The sequence below is a fragment of the Crotalus tigris genome, unplaced genomic scaffold, assembly GCF_016545835.1.
Source record: "Crotalus tigris isolate CLP2741 ecotype Arizona unplaced genomic scaffold, ASM1654583v1 scf7180000023689.1477605, whole genome shotgun sequence".
Classification (NCBI taxonomy): Eukaryota; Metazoa; Chordata; class Lepidosauria; order Squamata; family Viperidae; genus Crotalus; species Crotalus tigris.
Genome location: NW_024100120.1, coordinates 683,872 through 698,647, shown reverse-complemented (window position 1 = coordinate 698,647; position 14,776 = coordinate 683,872).

Genomic DNA, 14,776 nt, shown 5'->3' with positions numbered 1-14,776 from the left:
ACGTCAATCATTGGGGGGCACCAGGTCCAGGTCCCTTATGTCCGAGGCACAGCTCCTGGATTCCTGGGCATAGTCCAACCTGGCCTCTCTCAGGGCTGAACACATCTTGGGGGTCGAGAACCAGCAGGCAGACTTTTTGAGTTGCTCTATGGTGGACCCCTCGGAGTGGGGGTTGCATCCGGATCTGTTTTCCGAGGTGTCCCACAGGTACAGCCATCCAATCGTCAACCAGTTTGCATCGTCAACCAATGCCCAACTCCCCAGGTACTACTCCTGCTATTTTCTTCCGGGGTGGAGGGGATGGATGCCTTGAGGACCACGTGGCCATGAGGTCTCCTCTATGCCTTCCCTCCCCTCCCACTCATACCGGCGACCATCCGCAAGGTACCAGAGGAGCAGGCAGAAGTGGTCCTCGTGGTCCCGTACTGGCCACAGAGGCTGTGGTTTGCCGACTTGGTGACTCTTTCCCGGTATCCTCCTTGGAAGATTCCTCCACATCACGTGTCCTTACATCAGGGGACCCTCCAACACCTGGACCCTCAATGGTTACAGGGCCGTCTGCCACTTGAGCGCAGCATCATGACACAAGAATTGTTTTCCCCCCGCGCAATTACCATGATTCAGGCCTCTCATCTCCCAGCGACCAATCGCATTTATGATTCTACTTGGAAAAAGTTTTGCCATTGGTGTAGAAGGCGACAATTGGATATCTACAAATTGACCATCCCTAAGATCGTAGATTATCTGCTAGATGGTCTGGATAGAGGCCTGGTCCCTGTCACTATTCGCAGACAGGTGGCAGCCCTGTCGACATTACTCACTTGTGCGGATTCAGTTCCCTTAGCTCATCATCCTAGGATTTGTGCCTTTATCAAGGGTGCGTGCAACACCAGGCCTCCCGTGGTACATAGGTACCCCACTTGGGAATTGCCTTGCATCCTTTGTGCTCTAACAAAACCACCCTTTGAGCCCATAGCGACTATTCTGTTACAAAACCTATCTCTTAAGGTTGCGTTCTTAATTGCCATCATGTCAGTCAGACGTATCTCTGAGCTGGCTGTTCTATCGGTCAGGAATGACCTTTGTATCTTTCACAGCGATCGGGTGGTCCTTCGTCTGGACCCCGCCTTTGTGCCCAAGGTAAACTTGCTCTTCCATAGAGCTCAGGAAGACATCATGCCAAATTTTTGCCCCAATCCTTCCCATGACTTGGAGCGGCAGTGGCACACACTGGACATCCACAGGGCACTGCAGCGTTACATGAAATGCACAGAGCCTTTTCGTAGGTCTGAGGCCCTATTTGTTTCCTTCCATCCGGCTTCTCTGGGACAGAAGGTTTCCGCTGGCACTATTGGCAGAGGCATACCAGGCCTCTTCCCTGCCGGCTCCAAGTCATCTTACTGCCCATTCCACTCGCAGTGCTGCAATCTCTGCAACATGGGCCATTCAGGCATCCATCGAGGAGATTTTCAGGGCTGTGACATGGTCCTCGCCCTCCCCATTTGTACGCCATTACAGGATTGACTGCTTCGCTTCTGCGGACACCTCCTTTGGTCAGAGGGTCCTTCAGCAGGTGGTCTCAGGGGACACTATTCCAGCCTTATCTGTTTCCCACCCATCGGGACAGTGAGGCTTTGGTATGTCCAATTGGTGGATTCTCCATCTCCTGTACTGGAGAAGGGGAGTTGTCTTACTTGAACACCTTTTCTCAGTACAGAGATGGAGAATCCACACCCACCCTTTAGGTCGGTCAGGCTGAATTTAAGGGATTGAGAGCCAACCCTTGTCCACCTTCAGCCACTTCGCCCTCGTTAAGACTGGATCTCCTAGCAAGAGGGGCCATGTCAAGTTTGGCTACTTGGTCTCAAGAGCAGGCAGACAGAGAAAACCCATTGGTGGATTCTCCATCTCCGTACTGAGAAAAGGCGTTCAGGTAAGACAATGCCCCATCTGCATTATTTCAAAAAACCTTTACAATGAGACCTAGGCAGGAAAAGAGATATTTCTAGGGGGATATTTTAATACATCTGAATATGCCCAAATTCATAGTGCATTTCCAAGTATAACAGCTCTAGCGGCTTTACTGGATGTTTTTGTTTGTAAGCAAGGAAACAGTGCTAATGAAATAGGATCCTGGATAAGGTGCTCTAACCCACTAGAGCTGTATACTTGGAAATGCACTGTGAATTTGGACATATTCAGATGCATTAAAACAAAGTTGAAATGTGAGTTCAGTGAATGTGCACAAATGTTATTTTATTCTAATCCCTTTAGCAGAATAACAGAATTGCAAGTGACCTTCTGACCTTGGAGGTATTCTAGTCCAACCCCCTGATCAAGGATTTTAAAAATCCTTGTCCTCCAATTCACTAAAAATTGCTGTAGATATTAATTTGTCATGTTAGTTGTTGTGTCCTGAGCCTGCAAACAGAGCAACGTGAGCCTTGAGCGCATGCGCAAGGTGCGAAAACACTCTGTTCCTGTTGGTTGACATTGTCCGGGTTTCTGGCCATATAAAAAGGCATGAGTGCCTATTGCTTTTGCTTGATTGTTGGAAAAAGAAAATAAAAAGTAGTTAACAGTCACCATGTGTCTTCATCATTCGCATGCGAACGAAGTACTTAACATTGGCGACGAAGGTGGGATCCTTTGCAAGCTGAAACAAAATATTTAAGGACTTACTCAGGAAGTCCTGAAGATGGGAAGACGGCATCTGAATCAGCGTCCCAGCCTGCCAGTACAGCGTCGCTGGAGGGTGAGCTTGGCTAAAGGACCCTTTCCCCAAACAGCACCTTGCAGAGGAAGCGATTGGTGAAGATCGTAAAGTTTATGATGTCGAAGATTGGCCGCTTGTCTGATTTCGATGTCTCCCACCCAGAGAGATGGAATTCCTACGTAGCACAGGTGGAGAACTACTTCAAAGTAAATCAGATAAGAGAAGATGGCCTGAAGGCAGCAACTCTTTTGTGTGCCTGTGGACAAGAAGCTTTTGACATCACAGAAAATTTGGTGGCCCCTGCACCTCTAGAGTCAGTAACATATACTGACTTGAAAAAGATGTTGAAGGAGCACTTCCAGCTGAAGTTATCCATTATTGCCTGGAGGCACGTGTTCGAGCAGAGAGACCAGAGGCTGGGTGAATCTGCTGTGGACTTTATTGCGGCCTTAAGGCAAGTGGCCAGGCCTTGTGAGTTCAAGGACCTGGAATAGAGGCTGCGAGATCACTTCATATGCAGTTTGAGGAGCAGAGACTTACAACAGAAGATTTTTGCAAAAGAAGGTATCTCCTTCCAAGACGCACTACGAGAGGTAGCAGCTGAGGAAGCAGCAGGTGGGGCTGTGAAGGCCTTATGTCTCACCAGGAACCTTCCAGACACAGCTACCATCCATCAAGAGGACGCTTGAGAAGGATCGGAAGAGGATCCTGAAGAGGAGGTAGACAGACTTCACCAGCCAGCTGAAAGGAGGCAGAAGGGACGTCCAGACAAGGCCCCAGCATCTCTTCAATACTTTGGGTGCGGATGACGCCCCAAGCGAGCTGACTGCAGGTTCCACTCCGCCATTTGCAGGGCATATGGCAGGCAAGGCCACATCGCATCCATCTGTTTGGGTCACCAGAAGGTCCAACCTCATGAAGAATTGCATCTGAAAGGTTCCAGGGTCCCCAGCCAACACAGGGTGGGTTTCTGTGCATCGCGCAGGTGTATTCTGAGAACAGGGACACACAAGCCCCTTAAGAAGAAATTTTCCATTAACATAAGGTTGAAAGGAGTTCCCTTATCCATGGAGCTGGACACTGGGTCTGCTCTCTCAGTTATTTCAATTAACACATTCAAAAGGATATGCAGCAGCAGTGGCCTTCAAGTTAAACTCAGGCCATCAAATCTAATACTCACTGATTTTCAGAATTCTGTGGTGTGTGTTAAGGGGGAGGCCACCCTTAGAATACAGCATAAGGATTTTGAAGGTACCCTAGATGTGGTGGTAGTTTGGGGTGAACGTACGAGTCTTATTGAACTCGATTGGTTCGAGGCTCTGGGAATCCAGGTAACAGGTCTGTACCATTTGCAAATGATGAGCCTTGCAGAAGTCTGCAAGGAGTTTGCAGATGTGTTTAGTTCAGAGCTAGGATCCTACAAGGGGCCCCCCATTGCGCTACGGTTAGACCCAACTATCATGCCCATCAGTGTCAAACCTAGGAGGGTACCTTTTGCCCTCAAAGGTAAAACAGATGCTGAGCTGGACAAATTGCTCCAGTAAGGCATTTTAGAATCTATGGATTCTAGTCCATGGGAAACCCCCATAGTAATGCCTCTAAAGGCTAATGGGGAAATACATATCTGTGCTGACTACAAGTGTGCACTGAATAAGGCATTGTAACAGCACGCTTATCCAGTCCCTGTTGTGAGCCACATCCTGGCATCCCTCAAGGGGGGGGGTGCACTTTTGCGAAGCTTGACCTGGCACAGGCTTATCAACAACTACCTATTGATGAGGCAGCTGCAGAGGCCCAGACTATTGTAACTCACAGGGGAGACTTCAAGGTCAAAAGACTGCAATTTGGGGTAAATGTAGCCCCTGGCATATTCCAAAGTGTCATAGAGAGTATACTTCGAGGTATTCCTGGGGTCTATCCCTACTTTGATGATGTCCTCATCGCTGGGGAGTCATCTCAAAATTTAGCAGAAAGATTAAGGGCTTCTTGTTTCATTTTTGAAAAGCAGGCCTTAAGCTAAAGCAGTATAAATGCAAGATAGGAGTCACTTCCACTGACTTCTTAGGTTTCAGGTTTGATGCCCAAGGCATTCACCCTGCTGAAGCTAAACTACAAGCTATTCAACAGGCCCCAAGTCCAAAAGTGAGCTGCAAGTTTTCTTGGGGCTATTAAATTTTTACCATGCATTTCTCCCACATAAAGCTGCAGTGGCAGAGCCGTTACACAGGCTCTTAGACAAGCAGGCTCCTTGGCAGTGGACTAAAGTCCATGACAAGAGTTTCAATGAGGTTAAGGCCTTGCTCATTTCTAATGCTGTTTTAGCGCATTTCAATGAGGAACTGCCTGTTTGCATCGCATGTGATGCATCTCCTTATGGGGTGGGAGCTGTACTTAGCATCTGAAGGCTGATGGGACACAGGCCCCTGTGGCCTATTACTCAAGGACTCTGTGTTCTGCAGAGCGAAATTATGCTCAAATTGACAGAGAAGCCTTGACCATAACGGCTGGCATAAAGAAATTTAATGATTTCTTATATGGCCGCCACTTCACTGTCTATACTGACCATAGCCTCTGCTGGTTTGTTTACCACTAATAAACAGACCCCACATATCATTTCTCCTCATATGCTGAGATGGTTCATTTTCCTGTCAGCATATGACTACACTTTAGTTCACAAACCTGGAAAAGAAATGGGTCATGCAGATGGTCTAAGCAGATTATCTCTAAAACAGGTAGAAGCAGACCCTGCTCCTGCCATCAATATTCTTTCCATTCAGGAGTTACCTGAGTCTCCCCTCAATGCTAGGGACATGGCTGCAGAAACTGCAACTGATCACATGCTTACACATGTGCTGACATGGGTGTTGTCAGGATGGCCTGCAAGTGCCCAGATACTGAGTTCCAAAGCTTCTGGCACAAGAAGCATGAGTTTTCTACTTTCAAGGGTTGCCTGTTATGGGGTAGCAGGGTAGTGATCCCAGCCTCATTGAGGTCTAGAATCTTGATCTCTCTGCATGAGGGACATCCTGGTATAGTCAGGATGAAAGCACTTTTGCGCAGCCATCTTTGGTGGCCTGGGCTCAATAAAGCCATCGAGGTCCAGGTGCACGGGTGCCAATTGTGCCAACAGTCACGGCCTGAAATACCTCAGGCCCCAGTACATAGGTGGGAGGAAACTCAAACCCCATGGTTTAGGGTGCATATAGATTATGCTGGGCCCTTTCAGGGGCAATTCTTCCTGGTTGTTGTTGATAGCTATTCCAAGTGGCTAGAGGTTGTTCCTGTTTCCTCCACTACTACTGCCAGGACCATCCAGGTGTTGAGAGGAATTTTTGCATCACACGGTCTTCCAGATGTTCTGGTTTCAGATAATGTCCCTCAATTTACATCTTCTGAGTTCCAGGCTTTCCTTCAAGCCAACCTGATCTGGCATGCAACGTCGGCTCCTTTCCATCCATCCTCCAATGGACTGGCAGAGAGAATGGTGCGCACTATCAAAGATGCTCTCAAGAAACTGATTTACGTAACTGGCATCACAGGTTAGCAGATTTCCTTCTTGCACACCGCACCACACCATGCACAGCCATAGGGAAGAGCCCTGCTGATCTCCGCTGCAGTCGCCGCCTTATTACCAAACTGGACAGGCTGCACCCTGACCAGGTGGCTTCACAGGTGTCACAACCACGGGCACCTAGGAGACTCCAGGTGGGCGATCCGGTTTGGGCAAGAAACTATGGGCCTGGACATCTCTGGGTCACAGCTGTGGTCTGCAAGGTCTCTGGGCTGTTGTCATATGAAGTTGCCTTGGGTGACAGCCACCGTTTTTTGCAGACACATAGACCAACTGCGTTGGAGATTGGACCGCCACCCTTCTGCTCCTGGTTCTGCTCTGGGGGGGGGAGGACCATAATATCCATTCTGGGTCACAGGTTCCCAGGTGTAACAGGCCCTCACTAGCTGATGAGGCTGTCAAGGCGTCATCCCAAGGTTCTGCAAGTGCTCCAGACAGGAATTCACTGAATAGGGGGTCATCCCACACATCCACAATTACTCCAGACAGGGAGTCACACTGGGGGTATCCACAGTATTCACATACAGTATGACAGATAATGCTCCAGACAGGGAGACTGACCAGGGGTATCCACATAAATCACAAACAGCAAGAGAAAAGAAATTCCATCAAGGGTGCTTGCACAATTCAGCAAATGCTCCCAAGAGAAAATCACCAGAAAAATGGGTTGTTATGGAGGCGGCTCCGGACTCTGGCACCTCTGGCACGTGCTTAGGGGCAACAGAGTACTGGGGCACTTCCGCTACCCAGGCCTCTCCATATTATGGCCTTGGGCTCAAGGGACAGTGTTCCCAAGAGGGGTCCATTGTGGACTCGGGGACTTCCACCCCTCCAAGGTATGCTGGCTTGGACTCAGAGGGTCCAGCCAGTCAGCAGCTGGGTGGGTCAACCGGGTACTTGGGGCAGCAAAGTCCTGGCCTGCCTAGCCTGGTAGGAAAGCAGGTAGGCCAGGCACCCTCACCAGGGTCACCTGGATATTTATGGCAGCAACATCCTGGCCTGCCTAGCCTGGTAGGCAAGCAGGTGGGCCAGGCAATCTCTCCAGGCCTTAGAAGGTCGCAGCAGGCCAAGTGCCCACCCAAACATCTGAGAGACTTTGTGAGGTTGCTGTCAAATCATGAGGGACCTTCTTATGAGGCCCCTGAATGAAGGGAGTAATTCAGGGTTAGATTATTTTGCATTATTTTGATTTTGGATATATTTATTTGTGTTAATAAATATTGAAGGGGTTTGCCTGTGTGCAGACTCAAGTATTCCACACTTTTTGCATTTGAATAATGCAGCTGTATGTCACTCTTCCCAGTACATGACGTACCTGTGTGTATGCGAAGTATGTTCCATCTAGGGGGGAGGGGTGTTGTGTCCTGAGCCTGCAAAAGCAGGCTTGGGACATTGCATTAGTCCTGGGCATTCCAAAAACTGCCCAGGACCAGACAGAGCGGTGCAGCCTTGTGCGCATGCGCAAGGCGCGAAAATGCTCTGTTCCTATTGGTTGACATTGTCCGGGTTTCTGGCCATATAAAAAGGCCTGCGTGCCTTTTGCTTTTGCTTGGTTGTTGGAGAAAGAAAATAAAGAGTAGTTAACAGTTACCATGTATCTTCATCATTCACATGCGAATGAAGTACTTAACATTAGTAATGGCAGGTCTTAAGGGTATAAGCTCCATCCAATAACTAAACTTTCAACTGTTAAAAGTAACAATAGTAACAAATTTAAAATATGGTTCCTTTCTCCTCCTTAGTTCTTGCTCGAATTTATATTTTTGAAGAACAAGTTTCTAGAACAAAGCCATTGACATCTCTATTCAAATAATGAAGAGTTGTGGGTTTTCTGCCAAAACCTTGTTTTTTTAAAAGCAGTTGTTTTGAATTATTTAATTTTAACATAATGTAAGGTCCCAGTCTCTTACTTGAACTTGAAATACCATATCAATCTAATCCGATAACCCAAGCAGAGACTTCTTGATCAAGCAGCATTTTATTTGATCAAATTAAGCATCTGGGTGGCCAACAATCTGGAACACTGGCAGAGTTACATCCAGAAGTGCCACTACATTAGAAAATTGGTAGCATTGCTTTATAAACTTTCCTAGCCAATGAAAATCAGACAACAGAGTCATTACATCATAAGAAAGACATCAATCGTTCCTGTACGCTCCCTTATTCCCTCCTTCAGTATATCCCATCCAGGTACATGTTTCCCAAGCTTGCATGAAATTTCCCTGGTGCAAAAGCTGATTACAAAAGCAAGAAAGCAATAGTTAGATTAAACACTTTCCCTTTGTTCCAGAACCCTTCAATAATAAATTATTATTACCTACTGGGGCAAATCAAAGATGAAATGCAATTAATTATTAGCCACTATCTAATATTATTATGCTGTTTAAATGCTAATAATAAACCAGAATGCATTTTGAGTAAAATATAACTTTCCTCTGATCATTCATTACCTTTCAGGAATGTCATATTGCAGATACAATAGTAGCATTCAAAGTGACAATCAGTGTTACCTTCAGGTATATTATAATCATAAGAAGACCCCAATATATATATGCAGAACAACATTTTAAAGATAAATTAGAGAATGAGCAATGCTTCACAATTCAGAGCACTGATTAAAAATAGATACTAGAAATACAGACATCTTATTTTTATCTTATTGAAACAATGCAATTACTTTTATATGTCTAATACATTAAAGTTTTAATTTGCCTATCATTTTCCTCTATCTAAAACAAGTACTGTATGTTCTCCAGCATGAACAATGCAGAATCCACGAATAGGTTAACTCTGTCTTCCTGCCCTTTAAGACTAAGTCAGTCAAACTTTGCCACGCCTCTCTCCTGGACCAGGATTCCCCAGTCATGACTTAGTCTTCACCCTAAAGAGACGTGGCAAACTTGGCTCTTAATCTTAGGCAGAAGATAGAATCAGGTTGTATGGTTTCTTGTTTCCCCTCGTTTCCCTTCGCTGCACTGTGAACAGCACAGCGTTAAACTGGCCGGTTATTCAGCAGACTTTGCTGGCTTCAGGAAGCCTCAAGCCTCTCTTTGCTTCCTTCGGTGTTGTGGGTGCCATTTGGACACTGCGGGGGAGGTTTATTGCTCTGTTTATTGCTCTGGGTTTTTTTCACTTCTGTGCTTTACTTTGAGAGCGATTCATATCTACTGCTTTTCTTGCTTGCAACGCTGATTTCTCAACGTTTCTGGCTTCTTTCTGCATGAATTGCTATTTAAGCTTCAGCTGAAGCCTGGGTTTTACTTTAGCTTTCGGCAAAAGCGGTCACCATTTTGAACACCGCTAGCATGTTTTCCAGCCAGAGGGAGGTAATTCCTTCTGCAAACAGTACTTGTTTAGCTCAGCAATTTTAAAAGGGACCTCAGTTCAATTATTGGAAGAGGCCTTAGAGAAACAATTCTCAATTCACAGCAAGGACTGTTTAGACCTGGCCACAATGCTCAGGTCTTAAATCAGTGCTGTCTTTTCAGCGGGGTATTTTTTTTTTTTTTTTTTGAGGCCTCTGAACTCAATCAACTCAACAGAAGCTCAAAGCAACTGCGGATTGCAGATTAGCAATTTAACACATTCAGGGTCCAGTTTAATACTGTACTTTTTGCCTTTACAAATTCTTCTCTTGAAATTGAGGCATTTCAAGCCTCAGGAAGTGAATGGGCCTCCACAAGCAGATGTAACAACTAGGCCCCAGCCTTTGTTGCCTCTCTCCGTATTTTGACTACACTAGGTATGCTGGCTGTGTCATTATTGGCTGTGTCATTATTGTCATTATTACTAGTGTGCTGACTGTTACCATTGAGTTGGTCTGTTCGCCACTAAGTGAACTACTCGTGAGCTAGCCTTTACCATTCAATTGGTCTTGCCGCCACAGTAGAGCCGACCAGAGCACCAGAGTGCCTTACTGGTTTTACTGCCATAAGGAGCATTGCAATGTGCTGGTTGTGCCATTAAGTTGGTCTTAGAGCTACTATTAACACTGAGAATATTGGATATTCACTCAATGACTAACTTCTCCTTAATATTGAGATCCCTCTCAGCACACCACTGAGAAATCTCTGCTGAGATCCCTCTCAGCACACTGCTGTGATATCTCTGGTGAGATCCCTCTCAGCATACCACTGAGATATCTTGGATTGCAATGGCAGACAACACTGCACCTCAGATTTCTCGAGGTGCTCCCAATACTCCCAGGCAAAAGAAGTCCAAGTCCTCCAAACAGGAGGCTTCTGGGAAACTCAAGGCCAAAGCCATTTCTGGCAAAAGATCTTCTAAAGTGTCTGAGAAGGAGGCCAGGAGGAGGCATCAGGCCTTAGAGAAACAATTCTCCAAAGTGCAAAAGCAGAGCAAGGTGGGAACTGGACAGGCCTCTCCCATCCACACTGAGGCTTCGGTTTTTGGTCCATAACTCAAGCCTTCCACCTCAACTGCCCAAGGGGTCTGGTCCCCAGAAGGGGACTCAGGTCAATTCTATTTTCCCAGGGCAGAACAGGAGGAGATAGTTCGCTTCAGTGAGGGGCCCAGCCTTCAAATGGCTTTGTCTGCTATGAGAGTTGCTCCTCTGAGCCTGCAGGCCACATTTACACCCACAGTGGCAGGGCTTTGGCCCTCAGAAGCTCAGGGGGCATGGACACCAGAGCAACTACAGGTCATGATTTCTCAAGCTGTCGCCCAGGGCATTGCCTCTACACTTCACCAGAGATCCAGGGCCATATCTGTAATATCAGAGGTCCCATCTTATCTTTCTCAGGTGGAAGCAGCGGATTTCAGGGGTCAATTTCTCCTTCTCGCTCTTCCAGGAGCAGAATGTCATTCACGGAGGAGTACAAACAAATGGACCGACCGCTGTCGGAAGATGAGGACCTGTCCCCTGATCCTCCTCCTTTCGTGGGTCTCTTCAATCCAGCTCTCTTTAAGTCCCTGCTTCACAAGGCCAGTAGCACAGCTAAGATTGGCCCTGAATGGGTTCCTCAGGCTGGACCCTCCACCAGCCAGGACACCAGCACGGTGTTTTCAGAACCCACCTTTACTCAATAGCACATCCCCTGTCCTCCCCTCTTTCTCAACATGGTCCAGAAACAATGGAGAACACCTGGCACTTTCCCCGCTCTGGGGGGGGGGACAGATAAGAAGCTGGTTGATGTGGATCCAGCACTATCAGACATGCTAGATGTCCTAGTTGTGTATGTCCCAATTGTGGTGTCAGGTGATATGGCAGAGCCTTGAAGGTGGAGGACAAGAAGGCAGAACTAACCTTCCACAGGACTCACCAAACCTCAGCATGGGCAGTAAGAGCGGCTATATCCACCTCCTTCTTCATCAGGACTTCCCTTCTCTGGCTCTGCCAGCAATAGGCTAGGGGTCCGCCAGAAGAGGTATGGATGCACCAAGATTTGAACAAATTGGTGAGTGCATTAGAATACATGGCAGATACATCACTACATGCCGCAAGATTTTCATCTCGAGCAATAGCCTCTAATGTCACCGCTCGCAGGCTTTTGTGGCTTAAGCAGTGGCGAACAGATGTCAGCTCCAAATGGCATTTAGCTGCCTCCCCTTATGGACAGCTATTTGGAGAAGCCTTAAATCCTTATCTGATAGAGAATAAGGACAAACGCAAGGTCATGTCCCATCTTTTCAGAAGAGCAGATAAGAGGTCTACCCCCTACTCCCATAGGGAGTTCTTTCATTCAGGATCAGGGTCCGAGTCTGCTCAGTTTTCCCATTTTTTTCTTCCCAGACTGGACCATCAATTCAACCATTCTGGCAGCAGAGACAGACCCAGACAACAGTTTCAGGCAAAGCGGCCCTTTCGAGGTGCAGGAGGCCGCTCTTTCAGGCAGTCCAAGTGACTACAGGGAGGCTTCTCCCATAGGTGGCAGGTTGGCCCTCTTCACACACAAATGGGAGGCCACCACCTTTGGGTCCTAAACACCATCAAATTCGGCCTGTCTCTGGAATTCATATCCAATCCCCTGAAGCGTTTCATCCTTTGCCCATTGTCTAGAAATCGGTAAAAAAAAGGCCTCATGAAGGAGGCCATTCAACATCTCTTGGAGATACGGGCTATAGAGCCGGTACTGGCGGAACAAAGGGGATGGGGATTCTATTCCATTCTGTTCATGGTCCCCAAGTCATCGGGAGGATGGAGGGCAATCCTTGATTTAAAGGGATTAAATATTCACTTGGCACACAAGAAATTCAAGATGCAAATGCTCCAATCCATTTTGGTAGGCATCAGAAAAGGGGACCTTTTGACATCCATCGACCTCACGGAGGCATACCTGCATATTCCCATCCTTCCTGAGCATTGGAGATTCCTCAGCTTCTGCTATGCAGGCCACCACTTTCAATACAGGGCCCTATCCTTCAGCCTATCATCGACTCCCAGGGTGTTCACAAAGGTCCTGGCATCACTAGCTGCACATTTGAGGTCAGTTCCGGTATGTATCCAGTGTTACCTGGATGACATCCTCATTCAATCCTCCTCAGTCCAGTCAGCTCAGTCGGACTTGGCACTGTCCGTCAAGACCCTCCAGGATCATGGGTTTTCAGTAAACTTTCAGAAGAGCCAGACTGTTCCTTCCACCTGCCTTCTACATCTGAGCACGGTGATAGACACAAGGAAATGCGAAATCTATCTATATCAGGAATGGCAGGACAGCATCTGAGCCCTGGCCATCCAGGTTCAAAGGGAGTGTGTGGTCTTCCTGGCTATGCTTTCCAAATTATTAGGAAAGATGATTTCCTGCATAGTAATAGTGCCTTGGGCCAGGCTACACTCCAGGAACCTGCAATGGTTTCTGCTTCTGTTCCAGAGGTTTGGCACCAGTTCCTCCAACCAAAGGGTAAGGGTTCTGTCTCAGACCCTAGGATCCCTCCAGTGGTGGATCTCCCCAGCGGTAGCCAGGGGGACCTTGTTCAAGGAACCCACATGGCTCACCCTGACTTCAGATTTATTTATTTATTTATTTATTTACAAATATGTATATGCCGCCCAATTCCAAAGGACTTAGGGCGGCATACAAGGTTAAAAACAGTCACAAAAGAATAAAATAATCCAGTCATACCGCGAGTCCGATCATATCCCCCCCCGGGGACATCAGCCCCAGGCCTGCCGGAACAGGAGAGTTTTAACGGCTTTCTTAAAGGCCGGCAGGGTGGGAGTAGTTCGAACCTCGGGGGGAAGTTGATTCCACCAGGTTGGAGCCACCACAGAAAAGGCCCTTCCCCGAGGGCCCGCCAGCCGACATTGTCTGGCCGACGGGACCTGAAGGAGGCCCAATCTATGGGACCTCACCGGTCTCTGGGAGCTGTGCGGCAGAATGCGGTCCTGTAAGTAACCTGGCCCTATGCCATGAAGGGCTTTGAAGGTGATAACCAACACCTTGAATTGCGTCCGGAGACCCACAGGAAGCCAGTGCAGCTCGCGGAGGATAGGTGACACGTGGGCGTACCTTGGCGCGCCCACAATCGCTCTCGCGGCTGCGTTCTGAACCAACTGCAGTCTCCGAACGCCCTTCAAGGGTAGCCCCATGTAGAGCGCGTTACAGTAATCCAGTCTTGAGGTGACAAGGGCATGAGTGACTGTGAGTAAAGCCTCCCGGTCCAAATAAGGCCGCAACTGGTGCACTAGGCGAACCTGTGCAAAGGTCCCCCTGGCCACAGCCGATAGATGTTGTTCCAAATTTAGCTGTGAGTCCAGGAGGACACCCAAGTTGCGTGCCTGCACTGAGGGAGGTAAATTTGCCCCCCCCCAGGACTAAAGATGGACCATCCAGTTGGCCTTTGGGAGGCAAGACCCAGAGCCACTCGGTCTTGTCAGGGTTGAGTCTAAGCCTGTTCACCCCCATCCAGACCGTCACATCTTCCAGGCACCGGCACATCACGTCGACTGCTTCACTGAAAGGACACGGGGTGGAGATATACAATTGGGTATCATCCGCATACTGATGATACCTCACCCCGTGTCGCCGAATGATCTCACCCAGCGGTTTCATGTAGATGTTAAAAAGGAGGGGGGACAGGACCGAGCCCTGAGGCACCCCATAATCGAGGCACCTAGGGGTCGATCTCTGTCCGCCCGCCAACACCGACTGCGACCTGTCAGAGAGGTAGGAGGAGAACCACCGCAATACGGTGCCGCCCACCCCCACCTCTCCGAGACGACGCAGAAGGATACCATGGTTGATGGTATCGAAAGCCGCTGAGAGGTCAAGAAGCACCAGGATAGAGGAATAACCCCTATCCCAGGCTCGCCAGAGGTCATCGGTCAGTGCGACCAAAGCAGTCTCAGTGCTGTAGCTGGGCCTGAAACCAGATTGAAAAGGATCCAGATAATTGGTTTCCTCCAAGGATCGCAAGAGTTGAGACGCCACCACCTTCTCTACAACCTTCCCCACAAAGGGGAGGTTGGAGATGGGACGAAAGTTCTTCAAAACAGCTGGGTCCAGGGAAGGCTTCTTGAGGAGGGGCCT